This window comes from Ambystoma mexicanum, chromosome 3p (genome assembly GCF_040938575.1).
Source record: "Ambystoma mexicanum isolate Mex_15411 chromosome 3p, UKY_AmexF1_1, whole genome shotgun sequence".
NCBI lineage: Eukaryota > Metazoa > Chordata > Amphibia > Caudata > Ambystomatidae > Ambystoma > Ambystoma mexicanum.
This window is the reverse complement of record NC_090925.1, coordinates 1,090,409,149-1,090,421,284: the sequence shown is the minus strand read 5'-3', so window position 1 is coordinate 1,090,421,284 and position 12,136 is coordinate 1,090,409,149.

Sequence of the window (12,136 nt, the reverse complement as noted above, 5' to 3'; positions counted from 1 at the left end):
AACCTTATTACGTTTCAGGTAACTGTTGAGCCCTCTAACATTCCATGTTAATATCTTAAGGTCCCCCATGGTCTATCGATGGTTCCCCTTCCCCTCCCCACGCTGCCCTCCCCCCCACACCAAACAGACTCTCAATAATAGAACTTCCACAAAGGCTCATATATAAACTTAAACACCCCAACACCCCAACCCAACTAACTGCCCAGCTCCATCCCTGGATCTCAGGCATCCCCGCGTTTGGCTCTCTCTTGGCTACCCCAATCGAGAACCCGGCAGGGTGTCACCGCACTAACAGTGACCTAACTAAACTCTAAATGAGGGTATAAAGATCGGCCCCGGGAGGCTCCTACCTCACGCAGCAATCTCCGTGCACACAGCCTATGTTTCCCACCATTCAGGGCGTTCCAGCCGTCCAGCTGCATCAATGACTATAATCAAGTCCCACATTCCTCAATCCCACCAGTTCACCACTTTACTTGTCTCGTCCAGCTCCATCTTCCTTCTGAACATCTGGCTCTTGGGGGCAGCTCTGCATGTCTAGCCACCCCATGGCGTCTTCTGGAGTTTCAAAGAACAGCGTCTTGTTTTTGTAAAAAACCTTTAGCTTGGCCGGATAGAGCAGCATATATTTGTGGCCAGCTTCTCGCAAATCTCCTCTTGACCGATCCAAAGTTCATGCGGCTTCGCTGTACCTGCAGGGTATAGTCCGGGTAGGCAGTTATATTCGCTGCGCCACGTTGTATAGTTCCTCCCTTACGGAAGTGCTCAAGGATTCGCTCGCAATCCTGATAATTGAGAATCTTGGCAATCATTGGCCTGGGCGGGTTACCTGGCGGTGGCTTCCTTGTCAAGGCCCTGTGCGCCCTTTCCACAGCAAATCCCTGAGAGAGGTTCCCCCCGGTGATTTCCTGCAGCATCATGTTTTCCATGTACTCCGTCGGGTTGTGGCCCTCAGCCCCTTCTGGCAGTCCGACGATTTGAATGTTATTCCTTCGAGAGCGCCCTTCTGCCTCCTCCGCCCTACTCTCCAGATTGCCCACTCGCTGCACCAGGGCATGTAGCTCCCATTTGTGTGCTGCACAGTCTGCATCAGTTGGGCTCATCTCCTTCTCCAGGGTCTCCGTGCGCTCCGCCAAAGTCCTAACATCCTGCCTGAGGAGGTTCACATCTTCCTGTACCGCCCCCACTTGAAGCTCCATCGCCTTTTTCAATTCCGTCACAGCCAATTGAAGCTTGGACTCCCAGGCCGCCTTCAAATCCGCGATTGCCTCCAGGACTTCCTGGTTAGTACTCACAGCGGCCATTCCCCCTGCTGAGGTCTTCTCCTTGCTCCTGGCTCCCTCGGGGCCAGTCGGCGTTCTGGTATATTCATCCAGCGTAGGCTGCTTGACCTTGGCTCTCAGAGGCTTGCTGGACATTCCTTCGGTTAGGAAAAGTTTGTCGTTCACACTTGTAACTCCAGGGGCGGTCTGCCTTATGCGACCCGAGCGGACTGTACACCACACCCCAGACAGCGCTGTTTCCCAATGATATGCCCAAGCGTGTCCCCGCACACCGTGGCCTGTTATCTTCCGTGGAGCTTGGCTCTTAACTGACCACACCGCAGTCCACTTCTGTGGCCTTCTCGGGCCGTGGCTTCCGCTGCCTTCTTTCAACCCTCCTGGGGCGAGTGTCTTCCAGCGCCAACAGTACAACTTACCTCTCTTGATGGGTGCTATTATTATGAGTTATTGCCCTGCTGCCACCTCACATGACTTTCATTGACTCATCCCCTAGTGCGGCTTCAGGCTCGCCACATTTCTCTGTGTAGTATTTGTGCTCCCGCGAGCCAGCAGTATCTTTGTTTTCCACCTGGAATCCTCTGTTATGGCCTGCTTGCCTGTGTTGTAAGTTTATTTTGTTTCCTTAGCAGGCACGAGTACCACCTTCCAATCCGATGTCAGTTTCACACTCTGTTCTCTTGCAGGCTCGCTCGCAGCTCCGTGCTGGCCACAATGTTGCAACTAACACAATCTGCATTGCTTTTGCTCTGATGACTTCGCTGCTACTGCTACTGTTTCAGCATCCCAGCAGCTGATCTTGTGGCTCCTTCAGGCTTCAGACTACAGGCGGCTGCGCTCACAATGTCCCACAGCTGATCCAGTGTTAACATTGGGCTGCATACGCTGATTTCTAATGATAATGTATTTGCCGCCTATGTGTCCACTGCTCCCATTGATGCCCCCAGTCTTCCGAATACGGATCCGCTACTCCCAATTACCAACTCGTTCTGTCCCACGTCGCCGCTGGCTTCCGCTAGTCCGGCTGCCTTTCACACTGCTGTCGTCTCTTTGTGCATTTACTTTCCAGTTTTCCGATTGTTCGTATTAGCGGCAGGTTTCACTGCCTTAGCCTTCTGCAACCTCCTCTCCCGGCAGTACGGCTGATTACACATCAGACCCTTTGTTCAGTGGGCACCATCTTGTTTTCACCCACCGCCCAGACACGGCAAGCTTTTTTCTTCCTCTGTACTTCCTTCTGGCTGTTAATTATCCCGAACTTCAGCCTGCTGCACACCTCATTTCTTCATGCTACAGTGGCTGTTTTTTTAGCACTTCACAGCTGACTTTAAATGCCTTTCATCCTCAGGATCATGTGCGGATCTGCAGGAGCTCCCAGGAATCACGTCCTACACCGCAGCCATTAAGCCACGCCCCCCCTTTTACATCATTACCTTTCATGCTGGAACGGGTACGCTCTTACTTATAATTGAAAATAAACTGAAACTACAGTTGCCAACATGCACAGTGCTTGGTAGACGCTAGATAGAGGTAATGATAATGACATAGGGCCAGTTGGCAACTACCTGCGCAATGTTCTCCTGATAGGAGTTATTTGAAAACTATGAAGCAGAAACCTGAAACTTTTGGCTCTGCTGATGTTTAGGACTACAGCTCCGGTCAGTCCTAGCAATTATGGTCAATGGTCAAGGGCCGTAGGAGGTGGAGTACAAATGTCAGCAGAGCAACAGGCTGCAGACCCAGGCACTAGAGTGAATCAAATGACTCCTCACTGATCAGAGCGAACATGGTGTAATCTCATAAATCAATATGTTTCAGGTTCCTTTATAAACCGCTCTTCAAGAGTGTGTTATCTGTAAACACTGAAACATATTGCTATATGCAAATATATGTAAATCACATTCAAGGATAAAGCACACCCACTAGGCTGCAAACTATGCACCAAACTGCAACCCAATGCAAAGTCATATCCAGAATATCATACATCTAACATCTGCTAAGTAAACTAATGTAACTGGGTCTTGTAGACCAAGATGTCTGCCATTTGCATGGTAGCTTGGCTCTTAGGAGAGTGGGGTTTAGTGGGAGCAGATGGGAAAGGCAAGGAGTGAATATTGGCAAGTCAAAGCATGCCGTTTAGAAGAGTTTGGAACATGCTGAGTGTATAGGCCCTAATGGGCCTGCTCCACTGACCTGGCATGTCTTACATGCTTGATGTTTGGAGTGCACCATGAAAGAATGATGATGATGATGATGAAGAAGTATTATTTAGTGGTTGCGGGAGATGGGTTATTTGGTCCTCTGTCTGAGGTGCTGGTTTCCATGAGACTGCAAAAATGTCGGGGGTCGCAGAGTTCCTGCCTGGGATTATTGCAAATAGTTGTATCTGCTTTTGATCAGAGCAAGTGTGAATTGGGATTAGTTGGCGTACAGTTGATTTGCAGAACTGGTGCATTCAAGATTGTTTCTCTCCAAATGAACATTTGCAGTTGTCTTGGTTTTAATCACGGTATATCGAGTTATCTGATTCTTTGCTGTATGACCTGTTGGTTGGAGGACCAAGGAGGGCTGTTATGCACAGTGCATAGTGCTGTGCCATGTTACCCCGACTGTTGAATAATTCATACTGCTGTACTATTATGCTTATATATTCTCATTGAATGGGTATGTGAGGCTCCTGTTTTCCTGATTACACCAAGAGACTGGTGGGACACAAGGTTAATGCCAAGAGGTTCAAATCCAAGTCAAAGGGTGCTACGCTGGGACGCACAGTGGTCTGTACTGTTTCCCAAACAGTTGAACAAGTGCTTCCCAAGACCGGGACTTGGGAGATCAGTCAATTGAATAATCGGATGAAGTACATTTCAGTTCCTTAAATTAAAGTTTACTTTTTTTCCCTAAAAGTTTAGGTTCTGCTCACATTTAGCTATTAAAGAGTTAGATATCCTAAAATGCATAAACCTCAGGAATGGAACTGAACTGGCAACTGCCCCAAGGTAAACAACTTACATTTGCCCCATCATTGAATACTGAAATGTCAAATTTTCCAAACTGTTTGTAAACCAACCCCTTTGGGGAAGAAGCACCTTAACGTGTTTCGACAACAGAGCCGCGTTCTCCAAGCATAGGCACGCATCCATGTGTTCATGTATCGCTGCCAAGTGGTCTTGTGCCACACTGGCACGATAGATCAGTGAGTTGAACTCTGCCCTCACGCATCTGGATGCAGTTTCACTTGCAGGTTTAGAGCTCTGCAGAATCTAATCAGCCATGCATCCTTCCACAGCTGGCATGCTTATTGCCTTTACATTGTTGCATCATAGCACTCATTATTAGAGCACCTAGATTCAGAAATCGGGCACTGTGTAAACAAATATATCACACTTGAGCCTTTTAGCCACATACATCATTTGGTATACAGTGTTTATATCGAACCCTGTATATCGAATCCCCATGTATCTGATCTTTTATCTTGAAAACCTTTGTAGTGAATGTATTTAGGGTGGGGTAAAGGGTTACATTTTTGGGAGAAGCAGTGGGGATGGGTTTTTTGGGTTGGGAAACAGGGTATTGGGGGCATCCCCCTCCAAAAAGAAAAGAATTATGCATTCACTATAAAGATTTTCAAGATAAAAGATTCGATATATGGGCATTCGTTATACATTACAGCCCATGTGTTTCTACTTGAATCATGTTAATGATTGAACATGCCGTGTGCTCATTGCTTTCAACCAGACGCATATTCAGGAAGGACTGCAAAATAAGAAGGGTGGGTAGAAGTATTAACATGATATATGTTTTCAAATTGCACAGACAGAACACTGCATACCCTACAGTTGCTGGGATAGGCAATATTTTGTCGAGATATGCAACACTTCCGCGCAGTGTACAACTGCGGGTTCTGGCATGACATGCAATGATGGGCAGAAGGAGGAGGGCAGATGTAAAGAGCAGGAGCACTATTAGGGTCTGCCTATATTTCCAGCCGTTTTAGGAAATGAGATTGGGTCTGACTTGCTAAAACCGGCAGTATCTATTTCGGTTGTATACGAATTGTACGAATGACAATTGTTCAAATAACAATTGACCTTCTGCACAATTGACCGAATTTAAACTGTCAATTAGGATATATATGCGGGGGAAACCCCCCGCAGTCCCCACCTAATCCAAACCCCAACCCCCCACCCAATCCTCTTATATTATTATTACCCCAACCCAACCCATTATAAATATAAAAATGACCATACGGTCATTTGTGCAGAAGGTCATTTCGGACCCCTGTTATTCGAAAAATTGTATCATTCGAGCAGTTGTAAACGAACAATTCGGGTAATACCTCTATTTCAGCTGCACTTTGACAAGGGATACCAGAAAGGCAGGCTACTGGGGTGTCTGGATAGAGGTTACTGTGAGGCAGGAGAGCAGGATTGCATGATGCATGTTATTGAGAGCTAAGAGCTTTCAGTGGAAAGGGGAATTGCAATATCACCATGGAAAACAATCATATGGCCTAATGCAATTAATAGCATTAGATGATGTGTTCTTTGTGCACTGTTAATTTAGTTCATGTACTAGTCCATGTAAAGTCTAACCCTAAGAAATACACAAGCGCTTAGGTAGCTCAGCCCTACTAATTGATGACATTTAACACAAGATTAAGGCAACCTCTAGTTACAATAATGGCCGTCCACATGAAAGGCTATGTGAAGCTACCTTGGTTATTAAGTCAAACCTTTATTAACACATAGGCCCCGTCATTTAACTTTGGGGTTGCTAGACCGCAAATACATCACAAACTAAATTGTAACATGCAGGCAGTGTTGACTCCTTGGGTGAGGGGGGTCTGCTTTTTCCCGCTTGCGGGAACGGTGCAGTGCGGTGCAGAGAAGAGTTTCATTAGCTCTGTTTCCACTGCTGGGGAAACATCATGTTAGTGTGTCAGAGATGAATCCCTGGACTGCAGTCTTTCAGGTAGCTGCTGGCAGCGCTGCGTCCCCTTTCCTGTAGCAGTTGTGAGCATCCATAGAAGAGACAGATGTAAATAAATATTAAATGATATACTACACACCAATCAGGGAGCTCTCTGCAATTCCATAAATGAGAGAGAACAAACGCTACGTGCATGAGTTTAAATGTACAGCAATGAGAACAACGCACATCTGCATGGTGATGTAGGCCTCACTGATGTTGGATACAATACTTATAAGAATGGGAGGAATTGTCGGTAGGGCACTTTGGTCTAGATTTGATCTGGTGAAAACGAAGGCCTGGTCTATCTTGGCAGATCCCTGGTTATAGGCCCCTATACCGTGACTGAGGAGGTCTAGTTGGGAATTCCTGGATAGAGGGAGACACTTTATACTTTCCTTGATTGACAAAAATGAAAGCGGGATGTGACCAACATGCCAGCCCATATGTTTATGTTTTATTTATTTATTTGTACATTTATAGAAGCACGCAAAGCCCAGAGGCATCTTCCACGCTGGCTACAGGACAGAATAGTCATCTTGTAGCACTGGGCAGTAGGGATCAGAGGTGAGTTGTACAACAAAGTATGTATAAAAGATTTGATATGCTTTCTGAAGACATTGTAGGGGGTTCGCCTCACAGTTGTGGGGGAAGCTTGTCCCATAGTGATGGAGACCAGACTGGGAAGATCGATCCCCCAGCTTTGCAGCGCTTGAATCTTGGCCTGACGAGGCAAGGTTCAAGCACTTTAAAGCTGGGGGATACATGTAAGGGACAGAAACCTCTAAGATAGCACGACCAAACGTTGGGTTCCTGCTTAGCCTATTCATAGAAGCAGAATCTAAACCAGGATCCAGGATTAAACAAGGCCCTCTGCTGCTGTGGTGGCTAGGGAGACTTCGGACTTCCTTCCCGAAGGCAATATGCCTTTTTTGAAGACACTCTGGCGCTTTATGTTCACACATGTATCAGGATGTACTGATATGACTTGTTCTCAAACACGCTGCTTAACTGTCCATCATTGCCCACTTTCTCTCAGGAATTGACTATTTCACAATTATGCCATGGTTACCAAATGCCATCATCCTTATACTCTGCTGTTCGTTTTTCCACTTTGGGCAGGGCGTGCTGCAGGTAGTGTCTTGCTTTAGTCACTTAAAATGTTAGGACCAGGACTCGCAGACGCTTAGCGATTGCGAGTCTGACATTAACAAGGACAAAGTGGTGGTTTTGGCATTAGCACCACTTTTACTGTTCCACCAAATTTTGAATCCCTTAATTTTTGTGGTTGTTCCTCAGGCAATCATTTTTCCAACCGAATTGGCAGTGGAGGAATTACTGCCAGAGAATATCGGTAATTGTCCTGTCGAAAACTCCTCCAGAAGACGCAGAAAAAGCAAATAGTATTTCGATTGTATTACAAGTTGAAATACAGCCAGATATGACCACAAATGCAGAAAATGAAGAACAAGTTGTCTACATTGGTTCATTAAGGCTTACACTCTCCACAAACACAATTTGTGGTAAGATGCAGCTGCTACTAGATGTGGAGAATACCATTCAAAGCCTTCTCCTGTATCCTGCAGTGGCATGCAGTGCTGCAGCAGCGAAGGAGGCCACCACAGTAGAAAATTGAGGAAATGTGTGATGAAAAGGATGCCCATTCCTTGCATCAGACCATCCTCCTGGGTACTTGAATATGGACAGTTCATCACTTTGAATTGCCTGAACCATGCCACCATACCAGACTTATTTGACCCTGATATAGTCACATATACAGAGCACAATTAACATTCCAGCATACCATCGGCAAGTGTCAAAGCATGTCAAAGCCAATATTCTTTAAAGTATTGGGAAAAGTGCTTGATGCACCCATGGAACATGTGCACCATCATATCTCCCTACCCACCATACTCGTTGAGGTATATGCCACAGTGACCAGAGTCCATGCAATGGGTAACTAGACCACCTTCCCAAAGAGATCACAGAACTGGACTGTACAGATGTGGCATTGGCACCCCCCCCCCCCCAAGGAGAGGAGCAGGTGTACCATACAAGAAACAAAACTTCGGGGGAGACCCCAAAATCCACTCCTATAGCGGAATGGATACCTACCTTTGTTTTGAGAAAGGCACATTTTAGTATAAAGGAAGGTAGGAAAATGGTTTGGTCAACAGTTACTTCCCATAGGTAGAAACTACATACGTTATACACAAACATATATTTTTCATTTTAATAATTTCAGCATAAAAAGTCTCTTAAAAATAGAGAGAAAGTTAATATTCTTTGTAATCATCATAACACTCTAAAAATATACTAAATACATATAAAGACAGAACACTTATACACAATTTTATAAAAAAATAGAAAAGCAGCAAATGGGTTTCTCACATCAGTATATAACTCAGCCTATAGTAAGAATCCTATTAGGTCTTAATTTAGATCATTTATGATCTCTAGGTACTTAAAAACAATCTATTGTTTATTCACGCCAGTAAACTCGACATGTTTAGGTGGGTGGTGATGGGACTTTCTTCAGGAGTAATCTTTAGTTGTGTTAAGAGTGGATGCATTGCTGTTATAAAATCATCTTATAACAGCAATGCATCCACTCTTAACACAACTAAAGATTACTCCTGAAGAAAGTCCCATCACCACCTAGAGGACTGAAACATGTCGAATTTACAGTCTAGAATAAATAATAGATTGTTTTTAAGAACCTAGAGATCATAAACGATCTAAATTAAGACCTAATAGGATTCTTACTAAAGGATGAGTTATATACTGATGTGAGAAACTCATTTGCTGCTTTTCTATTTTTTATAAAATTGTGTATATGTGTTCTGTCTTTATATGTATTTTGTATATTTTTGGAGTGTTATGATGATTACAAAGAATATGAACTTTCTCTCTATTTTTAAGAGACTTTTTATGCAGAAATTATTAAAATAAAAAAGATATTTTTGTGTAAAACGTATGTAGTTTCTACCTATGGGAAGTAACTGTTGGCCAAACCATTTTCCTACCTTCCTTTATACTAAAATGTACCATACCAGAAACCTGTACCATTTGCTTAATGTACAGATGGTCTACAATCCAGATCTCAGCGGGAGCCACTACTGTGCCATAATCGCATGCTCAAGTCGTGATGCTGTGGTGTTACAGATAAACACTGTGCCAGGAAACATGGACACCCAAAGTGTACCTAGATGTTTCATATGTAGGCAAACTGTCACTGCAATCAGCGCAGGGAGCACGAAAATAGGAAGTGAATTGGAAGAGGGTAGAGAAGCCCCACAACACTGAATAATGTATACACACGCACACCTTTCACTGTGCGTGGTGCTTAAGGACACCACACTAGCATGCCTGACACTTTGCTGCCCTGATATGCATTTTCATTGCAGTATTCACCTGTCGGCCCATGCATATATTGTACCTGATAGCGCTACAAGTACCATCATGCATTGTGTGAGAGGTGTAAAATAGCCTGCATCCCTCTCCACCCAGACACAATGGGAAATGATGAAATGGCACTGTAGGCATCCTATCACTTTACTTTGTCAGGGACTCTGTCACATCATAGACATCTTATTATTGCAGGTAAAAAGGCCACGTGCCACACAAAAGGAGGGCACAACTGGCACATATTATCTAAGTAAGATCAGGGTTTGGGCCAAGAGTATTCGGAATGATGCAGCCGGGATTGTGTCACAGGACCGATGTGTACATTATGTGAGACAGAGGCCACTAGTACAGTACCACCATGTTGGTTATTTGAGCATGTCTTGAACAAACATTCCCTTCAACATATGTTTCTTCATTTGCAGGTGTTTCTGGGTATCCACAGATACCATGGCTAAAGAAAACTACCAAAGATTCTGGGGTGCCAAAGGAGGTGGCCTCCAGTGCTGCACACACCAAGTCAATGGCATGCATGGAACATACATGTTGCCTGCTAAACACAAGGTTCAGGTGGAACAGCCAGATTGGCGTGCATGAGGCCTTTATGGACAGGCAAGAGAAGGTGGGAAACAATGTGTGTGCAATGCTGCACCGGATGTGCATTCAGGGATGTGCAGCCCAAGAATCAGAAATTTAAGACTGGAAACTGATGAAGAGGATCATGCTGGAGACCACATACCACCACGGGGTAGAAATGCAGATGGAAGAAAAGGACACATCATCCAGCAGGAGTGCATTCACAGCTATTTCTTAGCATATATGTATACACCTAAACAATACATTGATGAAACAATCAATATTAATTTTGACTTCTTAAGCTTCTATGCTAACATCTCTTATTTACTGAAACACTCCCACCACCATTAGCCCCAACACAAATTCTCTTCCATCACCCTTTTCCCCAGCACCCATGCCCTCCCACCACACCTGTCCTCAGAACCATTGAGTGTGCACTGGCAGTTCCTAATTTCATGTGTGCGTGGCATGTCCTAGTGTAACTGGTGGAGAGCATAACTGTATCTGGTATGTGCACTATACCAGTGTGATTGGGATGGATACCTCCATTGGAGGGCTGAGATGGAAATGGCCATGACCCCTTCCTTGGATATGCTGGAGCATGAGCATAACTGCTCTGAGCACAGCTTGCTAGCATGGCCTCTCCTTCACCCCGTGCCCAACTAATGTCATGGCAGCAGTGCCATCAGCAATCCTCCTACTCTGTCTTCCATGGCTCTGGCCAATCACCTTGGTGCCTTCTGCACGGCATACCCCATATCCTGCCAATGGCCCAATTGTTCTTGATCAATCCTCTCTGCTGCTGCACAATCAAGTTCGATCTCTCCCATAGTGCCTCAATGGTTTGCTCTGGTGGGATGGTCATGGATATGGTCCCTCCCTGATGATGGCACACCATGCTGCTGTTTCACCACACCACACACTGCTGTACCATCATTGGCAGGGATGGAGTTTATGTCCTAATCATAGTGCCACAGAAGTGCCTGACCGCTGAATAAGGGTGCTTGAGTGGTGAGGAAAGGGTAGGAAAGACAACAGAGTCAGGCAGGTGAATGGCCATACTTAATGTGACAGGAGTGTCTGGAATGATGCTGGAACACATTCCAGGCTGACCCGAGGATGAGGTGGATGTGGCCTCAATGGTAGTCCAAGCAGTTGATGCATGGGGGTGGGGGGAAGTGGTGGTAGTGGCAGCTGTCTTCCAGATGGCAACAGTGATGGTGGTGGTTTGCACAACAGTTTCCCTGATGCCTTAGGCAGGATGGTGCTGTCGGTCAGTGTGTCCATAGGCTCCATGGAAACAGATGTGTTGGCCACAGGCACGGAGGTGGCAGTAGCAGACTTGCATGATGATTTCTGGTGATTGCCACAACTGCACCCTGAATCAATGGGTGCACATCCTGAGTATGGAGCTGGTGTGGTGGTAGTAGACACTGCCATGTAAGATATGTGTTGCCCATAATCCCCTGCTTGGATGCCTTGGGTGTTGTTGGGAGAGATGTGACATGTCACTTGGAATGTACTCCCATGAATTATTGTGAATTACAGTCAGGCTCATTCTGTGCAGCTCCATGTCACTCATGCAGGGAAAGGGTGTTGACATTAACTATGGGGTGTCTGTGACTTGCACTGGGTCCTACATGCACCCAATGATGTGTATGCTGCTGATATTGGATGGCATCATGTGGCATGCTCTGTGCTTACAGGCATGTGGTCAAGGGAACCTTTTGGCTTACTGATGTATGTTTTCGACACAATGCATGTGGTCACCCTGCAGGCCGCAGGTGGAGCTTGCAAGTGTTGGTAGTACTCATCATGGTGTGCCCCCAATGTATTGGTTTTACACATTACACTGGCCTTTTTGCAACTGCGTATTTGTCTCTTTATTAAGTATGTCTGACAGCCAC